Consider the following 24,404-nt stretch of genomic DNA (forward strand, 5'->3'; position numbering starts at 1 on the left):
TCCCTGCTCTCAAAGCCTTGTAAGTTGATAGGCATGGTTGGAAGTAGATGTTAACAGGTTCAAAAACAAATGTAGATTTGGGCCTGAGTTGTGACCCTTGGGCGGTGGTCCTCTCCACCTGCTAGTTGGCAGAGGTATCCTCTCCTGCGTGCTTCAGGCCCCACGGGTCGCCACCTCTGAGATTGTCACGGGGCTCTTGGAAGCCCAAGACTGTCCTGGGGGCACATCTAGCGCTGTCCTCCAACTTCTCTAGCAGCAGATGGATTTCCATGGTAACAGCTAGAAGGGAAAAATGGTCGTGCTTTCGGTGCCTGCTAAAGTCATTGTGATCTTGTTAGATATCGAAGAACATTTTATTTCCTTACATTAAAGAAAATGTTAAAGAGTATATGCAGACACATTGGGAAGAGGAGGAGTGCCAATCTTTTGAGAAAACAGGTTGAAGAAAATGCCCATGTGGATGGGGCTGTTCCAATATCTGCAGCTTCTGGGAATGGGGTAGATAACTTGTGCTGACAGATGTCTTTGGACCCAAAGACCACAGCCCTCAAACAACTGCAGGGCCATCTGTGGAGGGCAGCATTCATAGCTGGGTGCATGAAAGCAGAGTTTTTTGAAGTTGTAGTTCCAGCAGTCAGGAAGTGGAGGGAAGCTGGAATGAAGGTGTTCATCTATTCTTCTGAAATTGTAGAGGCTCCAAAACTATCATGTGGGCATTCTACAGGGGGAAATATTATTGAGCTTTTGGATGGTCACTTTGACACCAAGATTGGACAGAGTGGAGAGTCAAAGTTATAGAAAGATTGCAAACAGCATTGGAGGTCCAACCAACCACATCTTGTTTCTAAGACATGTGACTTTTAGAAGCCAGTGTTGCTGGAGAAGCAGGTGTGCATGTAGCTGGAGCGGTGACAGCTGGCAATGCAGGATTGACAGATGATGATAAAACTTCCTACAGCCTCTCACATCCCTTAGTGAACTATACCTGCCTCCCTCAGCACAGAGGACCATTTCTACAGAAGACCAACTGTTCCTCAGAGTTGTCCCCCCAGTGTCTGGTTTTATTCTAATGGTAAAGTAATTTACTTACATAGACATATATATGTGTGCCAGTATATGCATGTGTATGCTCATTAACTTTCATGAGCACATAGTGAGAAAAAAGTCTTCAGTTCAGTGAAAATGAAACTTATGTAAAGATGCTCTAGATGTAGAAATAGTTCGAAACTATAACACCAACCTTTATTGAGGGCAAAGTGTAGGTGATAGAAGAAAATACAAATCAAATGTGTTATGAGTATCAAATCCTATACTAAAATGAGAAATTAGTTTTGAAAATTATTCCGAGGCCTACTATTTTAAATACTGGAAATACTTCAGAGACATTCTTAATAATTTATCGCCCTTGTTTAATGGTGAGTGGGAAAATTTACAAGCTGTATTTCCTATTTGCCTCCCCTGGGACAAAAGATAAAGGTATTTGTTTCTATTGCCAAACAGCAAAATTAGGAAAGAAAATTCACTAAAGGTATTTGTTTCTATTGCCAAACAGCAAAATTAGGAAAGAAAATTCACTTGAATCTTGATCAGTCAAGTATTTGTTACTTAAGAAGAAAATTACTAATCATGTGGCATCCATAGCCAGCACTTGCCTTATCAATGAAAAAGGTATGATGATATAACAGCTAAAAAAGAATATGGTTCTTAATGTTCAACAAAATGATTCTAATTCTACTGGTTGTTACCAGTTGCCTTTCTAACTTTATCTTACACAGTTTAAGAATATATATTAATTGCTACTTACTATTTTTTAAAATAAAGTTTTGCTGAAATTAGTTATTAGCACCAAGAAGAGCCCTAATATATAATATTTCCCCATTGAATGTGAGAAATGTAAATTTTATAACAGCATTATTTGCCCAGGTTCAATTCTAATAGAATTACATGTCACTTTTCTGTTGTAATTAATAAAAGCATTCTCTTCTTTCAGTTTTATAGAGGTTCTTCAACTATATCACATACTACCATAATCAAGACAAATTCAGATTGAAGAAAATTTTTTAAAATAAGAATTTTATTTTATTTTTGTCTTAATTATGTGTGTGATGTATGTGTTTTAATGAAGTGCCAATGGAAAAAATTGTTAACTGGCATTTGAATTATGTATACATATATGGTTGCTATTTCATCTGGGCTGTAAGCATTCAATATATTAGTGGGATTTCTTATGCTTTTGAGAGTCTTATGTTTGAAGTATTTCAGATAATGCTTGAAGGAGGCAATTATTTTTTAATGAATCCTGGAGGGATAATTTTAGGAAGCTTCAAATAAGGAAAAGGAAAAGTTATAGAAAGATTGATCTTCTAGTAGCTAATTTAAAGAATCTAAAGACTACAAAATATAGAAGAGTAGAAAAATAGAAATGAATATAAGAAATCTTAAAAATGGGAGTAATTTGTAAATAATGGCAAAATCACAAATGATCATAAAAGGATCATAAAATTTATTTTTTGACTGGTAAAAATGGATTCTTTATTTAAAAAAATGGTACATGTGAGAAACATGCTCACCGCTCCAAACTCAAAGAATGGATCAAGAGCCAAGAGACACAGCAAACAATGATGTTTCACTTTGATGATGATCTTGCAAGATTGGGTGTCTTGCAAGACCAGGTGTCTCAGAGAGAGCAGGCACACACAGTTTGGATACATCCAGCATCTTACCTGTAGAGTTCAAGGTCCCTTGCCCAATTCCTCATTGTCTGAGTATTATGGGGTGTATACAATCTTCCCCAACATCACCTAAGTTTTATTTGCAGTGTCCTATTGGGTTATATAAAGATGCATAATTTTAGTTGTTCCCATATCCCTTTGTTGTCTCATGGCAGGAAAGCCTTCTTGGGTGAATGCATTCTAACCCTTAGGCAGCTCTTAACTTCTTTACCTAAGTTACTATATTTTTTTTTATTAGTTGCGCATGACAATACAATGATCTTGACATATCATACATTTGAATCAGATAGGGTATAATTTCTCATTTTTCCAAGTGTACAGGTTGCAGAATCACATTGGTTATACAGACACATATATTCACACAGCAATACTAGTGTCTATTTTATTCTGCTGCCCTTCCTATCCCCCCCTTCCCCTCCCCTAAGGATGAATTTTTTAAAATACAGCAAATGTAATAACAACTTGAAGGTAACAGGAAAGAGTAATGGACTATTTTGAGAAGCTAAATGAAGCTAGATCTTATCCACTTAGAGGAACCAGAAAAGATGCCAAAAGGATGTGTGATTGAGGGCCTAGAAACAAACGTGGGAAAGGAGTAAGGTGGCATTTTTGCTGGAGGCACAGCCTGAGTAAGAGTCTGAAGCTAGAGGTAAGAATGGGGATTAGATAGCACAGTGTTCTTTTTTTTTTTTTTTTTTTTTTTGTGGTACTGGGAGTTGAACCCAGGAGTATTTAACTACTGAGCCACATCTCCAGCACCCCTCACCCCATTTTTTGGGGGGTATTTTATTTAGAGACAGGGTCTCACTGAATTGCTTAGGACCTTGCTATGTTGCTGAAGCCAGCTTTGAACTCATGATCCTACTGCCTCAGCCTCCTGAGCCACTGGGATTACAAGCATGTGCCACTGTAACTGGCTGATAGCATGGTATTCTGAGGAGACTAGATGGGAGACACATCTCGAGGAACCAAAATCCTTAGAAATGAAGGGAGACAGGGAAGAACTCATGGGAAATTTCTTATTTGCCTCTTTTCCTCCACAGGTGCTTCATTTCAAGAACTTCAGAAAACTGGTGAATCGCCAACATCTGACCATTTATTCCCCCTCAATCCAGGCCTTATTTATAATACTCCCTCTAACCATAATCCTTCGCATACAGGACAAAGGCCTCCAGACTTCCCTAAATCTATAGAAACCCATAAGCCAAGACACAAGTGCAACACCACACACCCTTCCAAAGCAATTCACAAGCCTACAAACAACTCCAAAACTCTAGACAATGAAAGCTCTGGAGTTCATCACAAAGGTCCCTCCACTTCTGAACAAAACACCACTAATCAGGGAAAAGACTCAATTATTCGAAATGGACGGGATGTCAATCCTGACTCCGCCAACCCACCAAAAGGATTGTCTGATGGAAGATACCCAACCTCAGCACCCAAGAGAACAACAACTTGTAGGACCACAAAAAGCACTCCAAGAAACACAGCTACAACTGTAAGACCTGTGGAGACAACCGTCAGTACTTTAGATAAGAAAAGTACCACTCCACGTGAAGCCACAATTCCTTCCCATAGCTCAGTCACTTCAGGGATGAACAAAAAAACTATGGTCTCATCAGAAAAAGCCACAAAAGCCATGATGCCAGCATACAACACTACAAGAAATGAAGGAAAGACCACAACAGCTCATGAGAAGGCCACAAGGGCCCAAGTCACACCTACAGAACATGGAGGACAGACCACATCAGCCCATGAGAAGGCCACAGTGACCCATGTCACACCTACAGAACATGGAGGACAGACCACATCCGCCCATGAGAAGGTCACAGGGGCCCACGTCACACCTACAGAACATGGAGGACAGACCATATCCGCCCATGAGAAGGTCACAGGGGCCCACGTCACACCTACAGAACATGGAGGACAGACCACATCCGCCCATGAGAAGGTCACAGGGGCCCACGTCACACCTACAGAACATGGAGGACAGACCGCATACGCCCATGAGAGGTCTACAAGGGCCCATGTCACACCTACAGAACATGGAGGACAGACTGCATCCACCCATGAGAAGGCCACAGGGGCCCATATAATACCTACAGAACATGGAGGAGAGACCACATCCGCCCATGAGAAGGTCACAGGGATCTATGTCACACCTACAGAACATGGAGGACAGACTGCATCCTCCCATGAGAAGGTCACAGGGGCCCATGTCACACCTACAGAACATGGAGGACAGACCACATCCACCCATGAGAAGGCCACAGGGGCCCAAGTAATACCTACAGAACATGGAGGACAGACCACATCAGCCCATGAGAAGGCCACAGGGGCCCATGTCACACCTACAGAACATGGAGGACAGACCACATCCTCCCATGAGAAGGTCACAGGGGCCCATGTCACACCTACAGAACATGGAGGACAGACCACATCCTCCCATGAGAAGGCCACAGGGGCCCAAGTAATACCTACAGAACATGGAGGACAGACTGCATCTGCCCATGAGAAGGCCACAGGGGCCCAAGTAATACCTACAGAACATGGAGGACAGACCACATCAGCCCATGAGAAGGTCACAGGGATCTATGTCACACCTACAGAACATGGAGGACAGACCGCATCCTCCCATGAGAAGGTCACAGGGGCCCATGTCACACCTACAGAATATGGAGGAGAGACCACATCAGCCCATGAGAAGGCTACAGGGGCCCAAGTAATACCTACAGAACATGGAGGACAGACTGCATCTGCCCATGAGAAGGCCACAGGGGCCCACGTCACACCTACAGAACATGGAGGACAGACCACATCAGCCCATGAGAAGGCCACAAGGGCCCATGTCACACCTACAGAACATGGAGGACAGACCACATCAGCCCATGAGAAGGCCACAGTGACCCATGTCACACCTACAGAACATGGAGGACAGACCACATCCGCCCATGAGAAGGTCACAGGGGCCCACGTCACACCTACAGAACATGGAGGACAGACCATATCCGCCCATGAGAGGTCTACAAGGGCCCATGTCACACCTACAGAACATGGAGGACAGACTGCATCCACCCATGAGAAGGCCACAGGGGCCCATATAATACCTACAGAACATGGAGGAGAGACCACATCCGCCCATGAGAAGGTCACAGGGATCTATGTCACACCTACAGAACATGGAGGACAGACCGCATCCTCCCATGAGAAGGTCACAGGGGCCCATGTCACACCTATAGAACATGGAGGACAGACCACATCCACCCATGAGAAGGCCACAGGGGCCCAAGTAATACCTACAGAACATGGAGGACAGACCACATCAGCCCATGAGAAGGCCACAGTGACCCATGTCACACCTACAGAACATGGAGGACAGACCACATCCTCCCATGAGAAGGCCACAGGGGCCCATGTCACACCTACAGAACATGGAGGACAGACTGCATCTGCCCATGAGAAGGCCACAGGGGCCCAAGTAATACCTACAGAACATGGAGGACAGACCACATCAGCCCATGAGACGGTCACAGGGATCTATGTCACACCTACAGAACATGGAGGACAGACCGCATCCTCCCATGAGAAGGTCACAGGGGCCCATGTCACACCTACAGAACATGGAGGACAGACCACATCCTCCCATGAGAAGGCCACAGGGGCCCAAGTAATACCTACAGAACATGGAGGACAGACTGCATCTGCCCATGAGAAGGTCACAGGGATCTATGTCACACCTACAGAACATGGAGGACAGACCGCATCCTCCCATGAGAAGGTCACAGGGGCCCATGTCACACCTACAGAATATGGAGGAGAGACCACATCAGCCCATGAGAAGGCTACAGGGGCCCAAGTAATACCTACAGAACATGGAGGACAGACTGCATCTGCCCATGAGAAGGTCACAGGGATCTATGTCACACCTACAGAACATGGAGGACAGACCGCATCCTCCCATGAGAAGGTCACAGGGGCCCATGTCACACCTACAGAATATGGAGGAGAGACCACATCAGCCCATGAGAAGGCTACAGGGGCCCAAGTAATACCTACAGAACATGGAGGACAGACTGCATCTGCCCATGAGAAGGTCACAGGGATCTATGTCACACCTACAGAACATGGAGGACAGACCGCATCCTCCCATGAGAAGGTCACAGGGGCCCATGTCACACCTACAGAATATGGAGGAGAGACCACATCAGCCCATGAGAAGGCTACAGGGGCCCAAGTAATACCTACAGAACATGGAGGACAGACTGCATCTGCCCATGAGAAGGCCACAGGGGCCCAAGTAATACCTACAGAACATGGAGGACAGACCACATCTGCCCATGAGAAGGTCACAGGGCCCCATGTCCCACCTACAGAACATGGAGAACAGACCACATCAGCCCATGAGAAGGCCACAGGGGCCCAAGTAATACCTACAGAACATGGAGGACAGACTGCATCAGTCCATGAGAAGGCCACAGGGGCCCACGTCACACCTACAGAACATGGAGGAGAGACCACATCAGCCCATGAGAAGGCCACAGGGGCCCAAGTAATACCTACAGAACATGGAGGACAGACCACATCAGCCCATGAGAAGGTCACAGGGGCCCACGTCACACCTACAGAACATGGAGGACAGACCACATCAGCCCATGAGAAGGCCACAGGGGCCCATGTCACACCTACAGAACATGGAGGACAGACCACATCAGCCCATGAGAAGGCCACAGGGGCCCATGTCACACCTACAGAACGTGGAGGACAGACCACATGCGCCCATGAGAAGGTCACAGGGGCCCATGTCACACTTACAGAACATGGAGGACAGACCACATCCTCCCATGAGAAGGCCACAGGGGCCCAAGTAATACCTACAGAACATGGAGGACAGACCACATCAGCCCATGAGAAGGCCACAGTGGCCCATGTCACACCTATGGCTTTGATATCCCCTACATCTGGGGTGCGCCTGAGTTCCATCCTGTCAGAAGCCCCAGGCAATAAGAGCCATTCAACCCAGAATAATGGTGGCTCACAGGCAGGTCTCCATGCTGGAGAGACAGGAGAGAATGGTTCATTCCCTCCATGGGCCATAGTTATTGTGGTCCTGGTGGCTGTGATTCTTCTGCTGCTGTTCCTTGGCCTCATCTTCTTGGTAAGGGGCAGTGGTGCCCTTGGAAAGTGAATGCATATGATAGGGAATTGAGGAGAACTTAGGAGCTAGAGTTAAAGGGAATAATGAAACTAGGAAAAGAGAAGTGGTGGGGATGAGAAGGCAATAAATGCACAAAATGTGAAGAGTTTGAATTAGGAAATAGGCTATGGCTGAGACAAAAAGGTCACAAAAAATTGGGGGGTTGGAGATAGAGTCTTGGGTATTAAGAATAGGGCACCAAAGGACAAGGAGAATAGGACAAAGGGGACATATGGAGATGGGACCTGGGACTTAGTATATTGGATCTGGGGCTGGAATAAGGACTGAGGCTTGGATGGAATCGTGGGGAAGAAGGAAACCAAAGGTCCAGGTTGAGGGAGAATAGAATGGAGAACCTGTGATGTGGGTGTTGAGGAAAGCAGAAGGAATGGCAGATCATTCTCATTCCTCCTTTCTTGTTCCAATCTCAGATCTTCTCTGTGATTCGAACACGCCGTGCACTGAACCAGAACATGGAGAACGATGACCCAGAAGAAAATGAGGGCCCGAATTCCTACCCAGTCTACCTGATGGAGCAGCAGAACCTTGGCATTAGCCAAATACCTTCCCTACCATGATTTTTTTTTAGAAGGCATCCATTCCTATCTCTTTCCTGGATGAGGAATTAGACTCACAATTCCTATTTCCTGGACTCCAAGAAGGGAAGAGATACAGTTGACAGCAATAACACTCCATCCACAGTGTTCTTAATTGAAACTGGTTTGGGAATGAGATGATAAGCAAGAAAGATGCATTTTGTGGAAAGAGCAAAAAGAATGAATAATACAAGTGGACAGATGACACTTTCCTTCTCTCAGTCTTTTTATAATAAAGTGCAACATATTTATAAAGTAAAGACTTATTGGACTATCAGTTGGGAGAACTGGCTGGTATTTGTGTCTCTGGCAGTGACCTTACAGATGATCCTGGGTAGAGGGGATAGAGGCAGAACAGGAGTTTTTTGAAGCTGGAGAGAGAGGGGAGGAGGAGAGGCCAAATATCTATTGTTTCTAAAATGGTTGTTTCTGGGTTTGGATAAGAGAGCCTCAGTTCACACTGGGTTTATTTGTATGGTGACAAAATGAGGAGAAAAAAATGTGATGTTTAACAAGCAAGCATTTTAAAGCTCTCATTATATATCCTGCTGAGGATATATAATATATAAGGAAGTATAAGACATAGTTCCCACTTGAGACACAAATACAGAAAAATTTAAATAATTCTGGGCTGGGGTTGTGGCTCAGTGGTAGAGCATTTGCCTCATATGTGTGAGGCACTGGGTTCAATTCTCAGCACCACATATAAATAAATGAATAAAATAAAGATCCACCAACAACTAAAAAATATTTTTTAAAAATTTAAATAATTCCACAAGAGTTGTCATGACAATTACTATAACACAACTATAAAAACTAAATTACTATAAAAGAACACCCAAATGAATTAAACCCAATATTTATAAGCATTTACCATACCCATGCTTATGTTAGGACCTGCTCCAAAACTATTCTGTGCCCATGTGTCAGTCCCAGTGGAGCCTTGGCCATCATCTGTGTAGCCTTGCTCTTACTCTCACTGGAGGAGGATGGCATCCTTGCTGACAAGAGAGGTACACCTGTTTGCTGGTGGCTTTCTAATCTTAACTCCTTTCAGAATCAAACAATAGGGCCATTTGCTATTTTTAATATCCCCATTTGTGAAAAACTGGAATTCTGTCATGGACAATAATTCTAAACCTGACATTGATGCCAATGAATTATCTGGCCTTGTTGCTAGCCAGAACCCAGCTCTGGGCTGGGAGTTCCCTCAGCCCAGAGGGTCTCTCAATCTTTCACTGGCTCTGCTAAGGGCAAAACTGGACCTTCTGGGACTCAGAAAAGAGGCATGCCAGTCCCTGGTGAAGGCCTGAGGCAGAAAGGGACACCTGGATTCTGGGACAGGGCTGAGGAGCCTGCTAGAAAAGGAGGGAGATATGTGGTTTTAGTTGTTTGGGCAGATAGCTACTCAGCATGTGGTGGCTGTCAGGACAGGAGTGTCACCAACCTGGGAGGGATGCAGAGACTCCCTGACCCTAGCCTCTAATCGTTGAACTCCTCTGGTCTGCACCCTAATTTAAAAAATCAAATTAAATTAAATCCCTTCTGGCCCAAGAGTCTTAAACATTCAACCTGATCCTACCCCATCTCCGGCCCAGGTGCCAGTGAAGCCTTGGGGATCAGAGGGAGGGTGGGGAGCAGAAGTTTTGCACCCACCACTATGAACCATGTTTTCCTTTCCAAGGCTCTTGCCTCTCTCTTTCCAGCTAATTATCACTGTGAAATAAATCCAGAGGAAAATCCTTTAATAAGCTCTGGGCTGGGTCCCAATTAGGGATAATTACTTCATGAGTAGTTCAAGAGGGAATCCATTGGCTGTTCATAAGCCTATGCTCCCTGCTACGCGGGGAGGTCACCACCCAGTTGTGAGTGCCCAAGACCGGGAGCATTGGGAGGTCAGGATCTGGGAAGGAGACACCTGAAGCCCGGTCCTTGGGAAGAGGGGACCAGAGCAGCAGGGGCTCTGAGTTCTCTCCTTCCCTCTAGGCTGCGTCTGGCCAGCGCACCTCAGATTTCTCTCCCTAGCAGAGCAGATTGGAGACTCCTAACCTCCGTTGTGGGCACTGGCATATTAGCTGGGATCCGGTTCTGAGTTGCAGCAGATCCTGCAACCCCATGCGCTCCCGCGGCTCCCACAGCTCCCGCAAGTCTCCTCCTCCTTCAGGCCCGTGCTCTGCTGGGTCAAAATTTCTGGCTCAGCCAGACGGATAGGTCTGGGCTTCGCTCCCAATGCCACACCAAATTCATAAGAAAACTACTAAGCATATGTGCTGTGCTTTCGTGGACACTGCATCTGTCAATCCTTCCCTGTTCATAGGCTCTTTTTATGAATGAGAAAGCCAAAGCCCAGACAGGCGCCTTGTTCAGATCCATTCGGTACCACATGGTCTCTGTGGGCCAAAGTTGTTCATCACCATGCCCTCCTTTTGCTCTGCTCCTTGGAATAGGCTTCATATAAGACTGTAGCATGACCTGGGTGGATGGGTGGTGATAGGGACTACCCAAGAAACAGTGAAATTGGGGTTCCTGTCAGTGTCTGCCCCCTGCTTCCAGAGTCCAGGTTTCCCCTTTCAAGTCCATAAGCATCCAGAGTCCTGTTCTGACCCAGCAGTACCCCAGGCCAGGTTCTTTCCTGTTAGCTTTCATTGCCCTCTGAGACCAAATAAGAGGCTTCATAATGGCAGGCTCTCCATCCTAACCTCCCAGTGCCTAGCTCTCCCTACAGCTGCCCCTGGAGAGTGAATGCTGACACATTAGGACCAAGACCCAGTGCTTTAGGATCCAGGAAACTTCATTTCTCTCCCCCTGCTTGGTACAGAGGCCTCTGCCCCAGAAATGAGACACTGTCAGACAAAACAGGTTTCTGCTGACGTCTGGCCCTGAGGGTGTCTCCTGTCCAATAAAAGATTTGATCCCCCTGTTCTCCCCAGCCCGTCTCCTCCCCACATATTATCAGGAAGCATGGCCTGAGAAATGCCCCTCCCTAGAGAGGGAGGAGGACCCAGAAGTTGTGGCCTTCCCTGCTCAGTAGCAACTATAAATGCTACTGCTATAGTCAAGTGAGAAAAGAAAGTAAGCCAGACACATGTGGGAGCAACCTTGGGACCCAGGAGTCCAGCTGTCCCAGTGCCCTGCTACCACAGAACCTACCCCTCTCAGAGCCCTGGTCCTGGCAAGATTTCAATTCTTCCTGCAACTTCATGTCCCATTGAGAGGCCAGGCATCAACTTACTCTCTTCAGCTCATCTTGGCTCTAGAACCCAGGCATTCCAGACAACAACTTCTCATGTGGATTATTTCAAGATGAAGCGAAGGAAATTATCTCCTACCTCCTCCTTCTGGGTACTGCTTCTCTTTGGAATCCTGGGACTTGGTAAGTGAATGATCTACCAATCATTCAGAGAGGACAGGGAAGTCACAAAAGGTCTGAAGAATCCTGTCTCAGGTACTCTGCTTGTATATTCTCATTTTTTTTCCTAAAAGCAAAGATGAACTCTCCCTACCCCTACTTCTATGAAAGTCACTACTGCTATAGTCCCTACTGACCATAAGTCTGACCTCAACTTTCACCTTGAAGCTAGTCTATCTTTATCTTCTTCCTTCAACCCTCAGCTATAAGCATGGACACAAAATAGCAGGTGTACTTTCTTTCCCTTAGAATCCAGGGCTGTAGTGGCTGCTTTATCAATGTTTTGTATCAAACTTGAAAATCCTACTTTCAATATCATCCTTATTTCTGTATCAGAGCTAGGTTCCAAGTCTAAGGTCAAGTCAATGAAAATATGCCTTCCAGAAATGCTGCCTAGATTTAAATATCAGTCAGTTTTCATAATCTTTGATAGAAACACATATGGAGGGACCACCCAGACCCGAGGGCTACAGGGACTATGAGTGAAATTAGCCTGCAGAGATATAAAAACTAAGTTATAATCTGACTTCTTTCTTCCAGAATTATAAGTTTACCTTCCTCCTCCTCCTCCTCCTCCTCTTCATCATCATCATCATCATCATTATTTTGGTACGAGGGACTGAACTCAGGGGCGCTTAACTTCTGAGCCATATCCACAGCCTTTATTTATATTTTATTTAGAGATAGGGTCTCACTGAGTTGCTTAGGGCCTCGCTGAGTTACAGAGGCTGGCTTTAAACTCTCGATTCTTTTGCCTTAGCCTCCCAAATCCTGGCACAAGTTTCCCTTTTTAATTACTTAAATCCAATATCAAACAATTTACGGCTGGGTATGGTGGCCAATGCCTGTTATCTGAGCAAATGGGGAGACTGAGGCAGGAGGACTGAAAGATGAAGGCCAGCCTCAGCAACTTGGAGAGCTCCATTTTAAAATAAAAAAATAAAAAGGGCTGAGGATATAGCTCATGGAGAGAGCACCCCTGGGTTCAATCCTCAGTACTGCAAAAAAGCAAACAAAAAACCCCAAACAATTTAGAAGGCTCCTTCACTCCACTATAGCATGGACTGCCATAAAAAGGGAGTGGGGAGGGAGATATGGAATGGATAGAAACAGGTCTGGGCTGAATGAATGGGAGGATGATTCTTTATGCTTTTTCTTTCCCCTTTGGTGTCTGTTTCTTGGGTCCTCCCTCTGCTGTATCCTAGGGACTCCAGGAGACGTACCTGTTCTCCTCTTCCTTGCCTTTCTGGGAGCCTGTTGGTTATTGCTGCAGTAGATGTCTTACTTCTACTCTCATTTCTAGCCTGTCGTTGCTCTGAAGTCCAGGTTTCTATTTCCAGTTGTTTTTCAATAACACCTTTACTAGGATGTCATGCCATCTCCTGTTATGTCATGTCATGTGCTAGGTCGGAAGATACTTTAGTGAACAAGTGACAGGCAGCTCACAGTCTACTGGGAAAGGCATCCACAAAGAAGACACATAATGAAAAAAGAGCCTCAGCTGTGCAAAAGTGCCAGCCGGCCTTCTCTTATCTTACTACCAGGTCTAGAAAGCCTCTCTTGTCACCTTTCATTCTCCCTTGCTTACATTGGAGGAGTGTCCCACAACTGAGTGCTGGCTTCCATCTTGCTCCTCCTGTCTTCTCAATGGGGTTCTCCCAACCTCCCACAATTTCTACTTCTCTGTCTCCAGGGTCTTTCCCCTCAACAGCCAAAGAAATGTGAACAGGAAGAATCTGGAGGGAATTATCTAGAAAGTGGGTGCCTGGGCCCTACCTGTAGGGTCCCTGAGTCAGGTCAGTAAGTTTGGGTGGAGGTTGGGGTCTGGATTTTGACAAGCTCCCCAGGATCCCCTGATCCCACGGTTCAGAGGCCCCACTTTGGAACACAACTGCTCTTACAGCTTCCATCTCCCCGTCTTTCCCAGCTCTGCCCTCTTTCAACTCCCTTCATCACCAAGCCTCTTGGAAGAATCCCCTATAAACCCTGTCTCCATTTCCTCATTGCTGCTCACTGCCTGTGTACATATTCTCCCCCAAGTTTTTCCAGAGCGATCCATAGAAGTAGTTTAAAAAGTCCAATAGCCTCATAAAAATTGGCGAGCTCTGATGCATCCACTCCTTGTAACATCTGATTTCTGCTTTCCAGAGGGAACAACTTCCAACTTTTAGCTTTTTCTCTTGGTGTTTGCATCTACAGATTTAAATGTAATGCTCATATTATATTATGATTCATAGGATTAAAAAAAGACTTTAAATACATCTTTTTTTTGGGGGGGTGGTATATTGTAAAGCTCAAAGTAGTCTCCTGTTTCACTCATGTCTCTTTTATTTAATAATTTAAATGTATCTTCTTTTTTTATTGATTATTTAAAGCATTACATAGCTCATGATATATCATCTTTCATACATTTGACTCAAATTGTGTTTTGAACTCCCATTTTCACCTCAAATACAGATTGCAGAATCACATCTGTTACATATTCACATTTTTACATAATGCCATATTAGTGACTGTTGTATTCTTCTACCTTTCCTATCCCCTACTTTCCCCCCGCCCTCCCCTCCCCTCCCATCTTCCCTCACAGTGTCTCCTCTGAAATTCATATGATAAGGTCTTACACTATTGTGATTGGATCTGGAGACAGGATCTTTAGAAGGCAATTAAAGTTAAATAAAGGCATAAGTAGTGCCCTAATCTGTGGCATTATGGAGACAGAGATAGAGATAGAGAGAGAGAGAGAGAAAAGGAGGAGGAGGAGGAGGATGAGAGGAGGAGGAGGAGGAGGAGGAGGAGGAGGAGGAGGAGGAGGAGGAGGAGGAGAAGGAGGAGGAGGAGGAGGAGGGAGAGGGAGAGAGGGAGATAAAGATTCCTGCTATGTGAGGACACATCAAGAAGGTAGCCATCTGCAAACCAGGAAGAGTCCTGAGCAGGAACCAAATGTGCTAACACCTTGATCTTGGATTTCTAGTCTCCAGAACAGTGAGGAAATAAGTTTCTGTTGTATAAGCCACCCAGTTTGTGGAATTTGCCATGGTAGTGCAAGCTAACTAAGGCAGTATTCAATATCATGGGGGATAAATTTCTTTTCCAAAACAAAAATCTTTAAAATTTTCTTTTTTCTTTCTTTCTTTCTTTCTTTCTTTCTTTCTTTCTTTCTTTCTTTCTTTCTTTCTTTCTTTTTTTTTACTAATAAGCTTTAATTTTTTTTACCCTTCTTGGTGCTTGGGATTGAACTTAGGGTCTTGAGCATGTTAAGCAAGTGGTCTACCACTGAGTTACATCCATAGCCCTCAGTAAACTTCACTTTTAGCAGTAATTGCAAAATCAAATGTAAAGGACATTCTCTACACTAAATTACATAAAACCAAAAGAAAAAAAAAATCCACACTTATTGTTCCAGTTTTGTAGAACATAATTTGTCTAGACTTTGTCTTGCAAATTTAAAAATCAACCATTAAAACATGACAGTACATTTGCTGTTAACTCCTGCTTATGTCTTATGGAGAAACTCTTATGGAAATAAAAATATAAAACTTTCAAAGATGAAGATGGGTGATTAGGGTAAGTGGTAACTAAATATTAGAGTCTTTATTGGTATCCAAAGCTATGACCGCAATGAAGTGTGGAATTCTCTTAAACAGGTTCCAAGTCCATGAAATGGCATGCCAGATTTTTCCTTTTCTTTTTTGCATCATAATATACCTGCACAGTCCTCCTGAATAGTCACCTTCCTTAACAGCAGCCATGGTATTGATGCCACCATGCTTGATCTGGGGGTAGCTATTGATTTCCCCTTTTTCTTCCTTCTTTTTTTTTTCTTCTTTTTTTTTTGGTAATTATGGCCATATTTTACTTCATTTATAATTTATATGGTTTTCTATTTTTTGCACATATAAAATTAAAAAAAAAGAAATAGAAAAAGGAAGGACAGACACTAAATTATCAGGAACAGAGCTGACTTTTTCTTTTTCTTTTCTTTTCTTTTTTTTTTTTTTTTTTTGTGGTGCTGGGGATTGAGCCCAGGGCCATGAGCATTTGAGGCAAGCACTCTACCAACTGAGCTATATCCCCAGCCCAAGCGCTGACTTCTTTATGAACTTGTTTACTATTTGCATTACTTGATGATTATTAAGTAAGATTGCCAGTTAAATGTGATACATGGATATAATAAAAATTAGACAATTTGAAGGACAAAAAATGGTGTCCAGATCTTAATTTTTGGTTATCTGGTTACTTGAAAAATTGTAATCTTTTTTCATATATTTATCAATCATGTGTGTTCCTTTCTTTTAAAAATTTGTTCTAATTAGTTATACATGACAGTAGAATGCATTTTGATACATCATACATAAATGGAGTATAACTTCCCATTCTTCTGGTTGTACATGACGTAAAGTCACACCAGTTGTGTGATCCTCTATGTACATAGGGTAATATCTTTATCTTCCAATTCTTCTTCTTTCTCTTCCTCTTATTCTCTCCACTGCCTCCTCCTCTTCCTTTTCCTCTTCTAAATTGTTTTTATTGTGGTATGTGTTAGTTAGCCCTCTGTCATTTTCACAAAATACCTGAGATACTAAACTTGTAAAGGGAAAGGGTTTATTTTGTCTTATAGTTTTGAAGATTTTATCCATGATTAATTGGTCTCATTGCTTGGGTCTGTGGTAAAGTAGTGCTTTGTGGTAGGAGCATGTGGTAGAGCAAAACCACTCACTTCATGTATAAGAACAAAAAGACAAAGAGGAAGAGATGGGGTCCTATGATCCTCTTCAAGAATATACCTCCAGTGCATAAGTACTTACTGAGGCCCCGCCTCCTAAAGGTTTCACCAGCTCCCAAAGCACCATCCTGGTTACCAAGGCTTTAAGGCATGGACCTTTGGGGAACTTATCCAAACGATAACATGATAAAATATATTTAAATGTATTTTACCATTTTAACCATTTTTAAGCATTCAATTTAGTGTCCTTAAGTGCATTCATATAGCTGTGCAACCATTCTTGGTGATTTCTTGGTTTCCTCTGCTGGAACCACCAAACTCAGGCATGTATGCTTGACCAGTGGATGGTGCAGATTTCTGGTGCAGCAGTTTGGCCTTGCTGGTGATAAGGTTCTAGAGGTTATTCCAAGGAAGCATGGCTGTCACTTCCAGGTACTTCTGCCATATTAGTATCTTCCTCAGACAGCTCTCTCCAGCCATGTAGTCACTCCTGTGTAGGGGAACTAAGACCTGAACAACTGTGTAGGACGAGTTGGATAATTCTCAATTTTCTCCTAAGTATTTTTTTCTTTCTGAATAGAGTGCTGCCTCCTCTGTCCTATCTGTTCTAGTTGTGTTGTGACTTTTCCTAAGCATTTAACGGCTTGGTAAAATGTTCCTTGTTTTCAAACCAATTGCTATTTATCAATATCATTGTCCATAGTTTTCCATTGTTCAGATTTACATTTTCTATGAACTTTCCAGCTCTTTCCAATACCTCTGTGACTGCTGTGTTAGGTATATTGTTTTCTTAATACATCAGGCTGGCTTTCTCAATCTGTGTTCCTTCTTCATCATCCTGAGAGTTTTCTCAGAAGCCTTGCTTTTCCATATTCAGAAGGGCACAGTTACAATAAAAGCTTCCATTTTTTTTTTAAAGAAAGAGTGAGAGAGAGGGAGAGAGAGAGTGAGAATTTTTTTTAATATTTATTTTTTAGTATTTGGCGGACACAACATCTTTGTTTTTATGTGGTGCTGAGGATCGAACCCGGGCCGCACGCATGCCAGGCGAGCACGCTACTGCTTGAGCCACATCCCCAGCCCCAAAGCTTCCATTTTTTTAAAAGCAGATTTTATGTATTTCTCTGGTTTGGTAAGATGCTCCGGTCATTCATTTCTTCTTTAAGCCAACATGCCCAGAGGGCAAGGCCAGAGCACATGGTGGAACAAAACTGATCACTTGGTGGCAGCAAAAGAGAGAAAGGGGAAGGGATTGGGGTGCCTCTTCCTTTTGGTTTCTGAAAGAGTCCTGTTCAGGTATTCATAGATTTTTTTGTTTATTTGTTTAAGATGTTTGTTTACTGATTCATAACCATTTCTCCATCATTTGAACATCAGCTTCTTATTTAAAAAAAAATCCCTGTGTCCCATGCTGGCACATTTCATGACTCAGAGAAGGTTCTTAAGGAATATTTTAAAATAAATGAGAAGCACCAGATGCAGAGAGTGCATATCAGAAAGAAATTTAATCTAGGATTATTCTAATTCTTAAATTTATCCTTAGCATTCGATATCCTCAGACTAATTCTTTAATCTATTCCCACTGCTGCTTTTAGTATTTCATACTAAAAGTGTAACTAAATATAAGAAAGAAAGAAATCATTCTGACAACTTCCCCTCACAGCATTTCCTTGTCTGTCCCTTGTGAACTGCCTTCAGCTCTGAGCTTGACCTTCTGAAGAAGCCCAACAAAATCTAGCCTCATGTGAACTTCCCACCCTCTGCCCTCAGTTCATGCATTGGGACCTGCAGAGTTTCCACAGAAAGGCACAATGTGCTAAAAGTCCCAGAGAGTGAGCAGGGGAGGGTTTGCAATGGAGTATCCCTGCCCAAGGTACCCTCACATTTTGATGTGACCTTCTGTTTACTTCCACTCAGTCAAGGGAAATCTTTGGAGGAATTGGCCCAGATGATATCAATGAGGTTTTCAAACAACACATTTTCCCCTCATCTGAGCTCCAAATATTCTCACTGTCAAAACACGAACAAAGATGATGTGGAGTCTTTGTTTGTTCTGGGTTAGATTTGAAGATCATGGGCAGGTAAAATGCCAAATGAAGAGCTAAGCACACTGATTAGCAAATATGCAGAAGAAAAAAGAAAATGCAAAGCAGATGGATGAGACAATTTGTTTATTCCTTACAGAAACTCAGTTAAACTAGTAACCAGACCCATAAAAGCCATATTTGAAAAAACCAATAGGGGCTGGGGTTGTAGCCCAGTTTGATTCCCAGCACTGAAAATAAATAAATGAGGAGGAAAAATAAGTCTACAAAGCTGGAACCTCTGAAATATGTTTCCATATAAAAGGTTAACTGCAATCTAGACTCCAGGAGTCCTATTGATGTAAAGGAAACAAGACAGATACGTACAATGGTCCTAATTAAATATCATGATAGAGAAGCCAGTGCCATACTTGAGTCAAAATTGATGTATTTCAGGGATGAGTGTATCTTCTGAGTCCACCTCAGCCTCTGAGCCCTCCACATCCTTGACCATAGCTTCTACAAGTGCTACTGGGACATACACACGCAACACCATGGCTCCGATCCAAACCTCTCACTCCATCGTGCCTGCCACCACAGGCGCTGACACCTCGAGTGCCCCTTCCAAGACTTCAAAGACCAACATGGCCACAACCCAGGCCTCCGAGATCAAAACAACCACTGCCATGACTTCTGAGATGAGCACAGACTTTGTAATTACCGCAGAGTCTGTGTCCACAGGGGGCTCCAACACAGGCTCTGAGAGCACCCCAACCTCAAAGGCCATCACGGCCTCTACCAGGGGCTCTGAGACTGCCAGAGCCTCAGAAACCACCACAGCCAAGGCCAAAGACTCTGAGCTGCCAACGTCCTCCACCACAGCGCCTGTGACCACTGTGACATCCGCCACAATCTCTGAGAGAAACATGGTCTCCGAGACTACCACAGCTTCCAGCAAAGCCCCAAAGATCATCACGTCCTCTAACACAATGTTGGTGACAACTGTAGCCCCCAGCACAGCCTCTGATACCACCGCAGTCTCTCACACCACCACAGCCTCTCACACCACCACAGCCTCTCACACCACCACAGCCTCTCACACCACCACAGCCTCTCACACCACCACAGCCTCTCACATCACTACAGCCTCTGATACCACCGTAGCCTCTCACATCACTACAGCCTCTGATACCACCGCAGCCTCTCACATCACTGCAGCCTCTGATAACACCACAGCCTCTCACACCACCACAGCCTCTCACACCACTGCAGCCTCTGATACCACCACAGCCTCTCACACCACCACAGCGCCTCACACCACGAGAGCCTTTCACTCCCCCACAGCCTCGCACACCACCACAGCCTCTCACACCACCACAGTCTCTCTTACCCCTGCAGCCTCTCACACCACCACAGTCTCTCTTACCCCTGCAGCCTCTCACACCACCACAGTCTCTCTTACCCCTGCAGCCTCTGATACCACTATAGCCTCTCACACCACCACAGCCTCTCACACCACCACAGCCTCTCACACCACGAGAGCCTTTCACTCCCCCACAGCCTCTGATACTACGACAGTCTCTCACACCCCCACAGCCTCTGATACCACCGCAGCCTCTCAAACCCCCACAGCCTCTCACACCACTGCAGCCTCTCACAGCCCCACAGCCTCTCACACCACCACAGCCTCTCACATCGCTGCAGCCTCTGATAACACCACAGCCTCTCACACTCCCGCAGCCTCTGATACCACCGCAGCCTCTCAAACCCCCGCAGCCTTTCACACCACTACAGCCTCTCACACCACCACAGCCTCTGATACCACCGCAGCCTCTCACACCACCACAGCCTCTGATACCACCGCAGCCTCTCAAACCCCCGCAGCCTTTCACACCACTACAGCCTCTGATACCACCGCAGCCTCTCACACCCACACAGCCTCTCACACCACTACAGCCTCTCATACCACCACAGCCTCTGATACCACCGCAGCCTCTCATACCCCCGCAGCCTCTGATACCACCACAGCCTCTCACATCACTACAGCCTCTGATACCACCGCAGCCTCTCACATCACTGCAGCCTCTGATAACACCACAGCCTCTCACACCACCACAGCCTCTCACACCACTGCAGCCTCTGATACCACCGCAGCCTCTCACACCACTGCAGCCTCTGATAACACCACAGCCTCTCACACCACCACAGCCTCTCACACCACCGCAGCCTCTCACACCACTGCAGCCTCTGATACCACCGCAGCCTCTCAAACCCCCGCAGCCTCTCACACCACTACAGCCTCTCACAGCCCCACAGCCTCTCACACCACCGCAGCCTCTGAGACCATGGCAGCTTCTGTTACAGACTCTGGGACCGCTGCAGAGTCTGTGATCACAGTGGGCTCCACCATAGCCTCTGGAAGCACCTTGGTTTCCACCACAGCATCTGTGCCCACAATAGCCTCCAGTATAATCTCTAAGGTCACCACACCCTCCATAACAATGTCTGTCCCCATCCTGACCTCCACCACATTTTCTGAAACCTCCCCAGGCTCTGAATCCTCTACAGCTTCCACTAAAACATCTGCAGACACCTCACTCTCTACCACAGCATCAGTACTTACAGCCTCCACGATGGTGACATCGACACCTATCACAGTTTCCACCACACTCTCTGATACCTTCACAACTTCTGTCATAGCCTCTGAGGTTGTCTCGGCTTCCACCACAAGGTCTCTGACAACCGCTGCCTCTATCTCAGGCTCCAAGACTACAGTGGCCTCTGAGAACACCATGACTGCCACTGAAGCCTCTGAGGTCCCTGCAGTTTCCTCTCAAAACTCTGTGACAACCACAAGACCCACCTCAGGTTCTAAGAATACAGCAGCCTCTGAGACCACCAAGCCTTCCACTACCATTGCTAACACCACCAAAATCTCCATCCAGACCTCTGGGACCATCCTGACATCTACACCAGCCTCAGAGACCGCTACAGTCTCCACTAATGCCTCTGGGACACCTGAAGAATCTATGCCTTCCACAGTCACCACAACACCTGCTGAGACCACCACAGCATCTGTGCCTGTCACTATCTTCACCAAGACCTCTGAAAACACTGTAGGCTCTAAGACCACAAAAAACTCAGGGACCATTGCAGAGCCTGTGACCACGGTAGCCTCCACTAAAGATTCTGAGATCACCACATCTTTAATGGTAACTTCCACACCCACCAAGGCCTCCACCTCAGCCTCTGAAACTACCACAGCTTTCTCAACAGCTTATGAAACCATTACATCCTCTTCGAAAATGCCCGTGTCCGCCATATCTTCTGATGTTACTACAGCTTCCAGTAGGGCCTCTGAGACCACCAGTTCCTTTGAGGATTCTATGGCGTCCACCACAGCATCTGACAGCACTGCAAAGTCTTTGTCCACCACAGGCTCTGAGACCACCGTAGCCTACACTTCAAGATCTCAGACGAGCTTGGTCTATAACACAGCATTTGTGGTCACATCAGCGTCTGGTAGTAGCACGCCTTCCACTACAGACCCTGTGACTCCTGTGTTGTCCATAGCAGCATCTGCAACCACCATGGTCTCTCCCCAAGGCCTGGAGAACATTATATCCTCTATAGCTCCTTCCTCAGTCTCTCAACCCACCCCAGACTTGTCTGCTTCTACTCTGTCCACTACAATCAGCACGCCTGGTTCTGAAACCCCGACTGTCTCAAACACAACCTTTGAGAACTCCACAGGCTCCTTTCCAGCCTCTGGGTCCACCACATTCTCCTCTACAGCAGGGGACACCCACCCTTCCACCTCACTTTCTGGACCCACCACAGTCTCTGAAGTCACCAAAGCCTTTGCTGTGTCCTCATCACCCAACTTAGGCTCTACCACTACTTCGGAGGCCACTACCGTCTTCACCAGGGTCTCTGGACCTTTTACCACCTTGGTGCCCATCAGGAGCACGGGTATTTCTACTCCTTCTGCCATTAGGACAACTGAATCAGGTACTAACACCATGCCTTCTGTGAACACCAACATTTCAATTCCAGTGGCAACCACCACCTTCTTACCTGTCTCTGCCTCAGCTTGTAGCCAAGCCAGCACGACAGGTCAATGTCATTTCCCCTTCTTGGATCCCCCTTTCTTCCATGCTGTCCTCACTTGCTTTGTTTAGCGTCCACCCCTTTCAGTCCAACAGAAACACTCTTTTTTTTAAAATTTATTTTTTATTGGTTGTTCACAACATTACAAAGCTCTTGACATATCATATTTCATACATTAGATTGAAGTGGGTTATGAACCCCCAATTTTACCCCAAATGCACATTGCAGAATCACGTCGGTTACACATCCACAATTTTACATAATGCCCTATTAGTAATTGTTGTATTCTCCAATCAGAAACACTCTTGGCAAATATCCCCACCCCAATTCCACCCCAGCACAAGTTATATTCTTACATTTCTGCCTCTATAAATCTCATCTCAACTCTGTGGACAACCATCACAATTTTGTCATTTCTATCCAAAGTATAACCTATTCTATCCAGCCTAACACCTGTGACACCACACCTCATGTTCCACATATTGTTCCCTTGTCCAGAGTTTGGCAAACCACACTTCATGGACCAAGTCTCACCAGCTAATGTTTCAGTAAATCAAGTTTTGTTGGAACATGCTCATGTTCATCTGCATATTGTCTCCAACGGTTTTCCAGTATAATATGTGTACATCCTCGTCTCTAAAATGTTGACTTCTATTCTGGGGACCACAGCTACAGAGAACTACTTCCTACCATTTCTCCTTCCCCACAACCCTCTCTCAAATCACCCCATCACCAGAGCCATGTTAGATTAGACTCCCCTGCACTAAGGACCCCCACCTCCCCCTTTAAGTGTCTCCATTATAAATGCATCATCTTGCTTGACCTGTCTCCCAGGCACCAGGACCAGACCAACCATCCCCATCTCTGTCACCATGGCTCCTGGAAGGAACCCCACAACTTTTGCCACCAGCAATGGAACATACCCAAAATCCTCTGGCGTGGGTGCATCCACTCTTGGAGCATCATCTTCCTCCTCTGTCCCAGTGTTCACGGGCACACACACAGTTAGTGTGAGCATGTGGTCAAACCAAGTGGCAATTTGCAGCCCTGGGCCATCATCCTTATTTCTCTGGCTGCAGTTGTGATGGGAATTGTCCTGCTAGTAGGACTCTGCTTTTGCTTGGTGAGTGACTGCTTGAAAATGGGTGAACCTTCCTGAGAACCCAGATTATGAGCAGGAATATGACTGGTGAAAGTAGGGGGAAGTAGGGTCATTAATATATATATATATATATATATATATATATATATATATATATATATATATATAGAGAGAGAGAGAGAGAGAGAGAGAGAGAGAGAGAGAGGTGGAGAGTTGCTTGCATCCTAGCCTAATCACTTTAAGAGTAAGGAGCAAACCTATGGTTCCCAAGGACAGGTTTTATGAGTTTTGCAACAAGGGAGACCATACACCAAAGAAGGGAATGTGCCTTTATAGTTTCAGGGGAAGTGTGGATTTTGGTGAAGTTTAAAATATGAGTTTTGATAGGCTTAAAAGAGAGCAGGGTTGTGTGTTCAGGGGTCAATAGCAGCTCTAGATTGTGAAGTAGACCCAGTTTCCTTGGAAATAACAAGATTACATTAAAATGGGGCATTGTATTCAGAAACTCTTTTTC

At 45.1% G+C, this 24,404-nt stretch overlaps 1 pseudogene across 1 annotated transcript; it reads left to right on the plus strand.

Moving 5' to 3' along the window:
• Positions 1-292: 292 nt before the first annotated feature.
• On the plus strand, positions 293-1,081 carry LOC308649356 (enolase-phosphatase E1-like; annotated as a pseudogene). Its single transcript has one exon. The product of its transcript is annotated as an enolase-phosphatase E1-like (transcript).
• Positions 1,082-24,404: the final 23,323 nt, after the last annotated feature.

The sequence above is a fragment of the Spermophilus citellus genome (genome assembly GCF_964194105.1).
Source record: "Spermophilus citellus genome assembly, chromosome: 5".
In the NCBI taxonomy this organism is placed as follows: domain Eukaryota; kingdom Metazoa; phylum Chordata; class Mammalia; order Rodentia; family Sciuridae; genus Spermophilus; species Spermophilus citellus.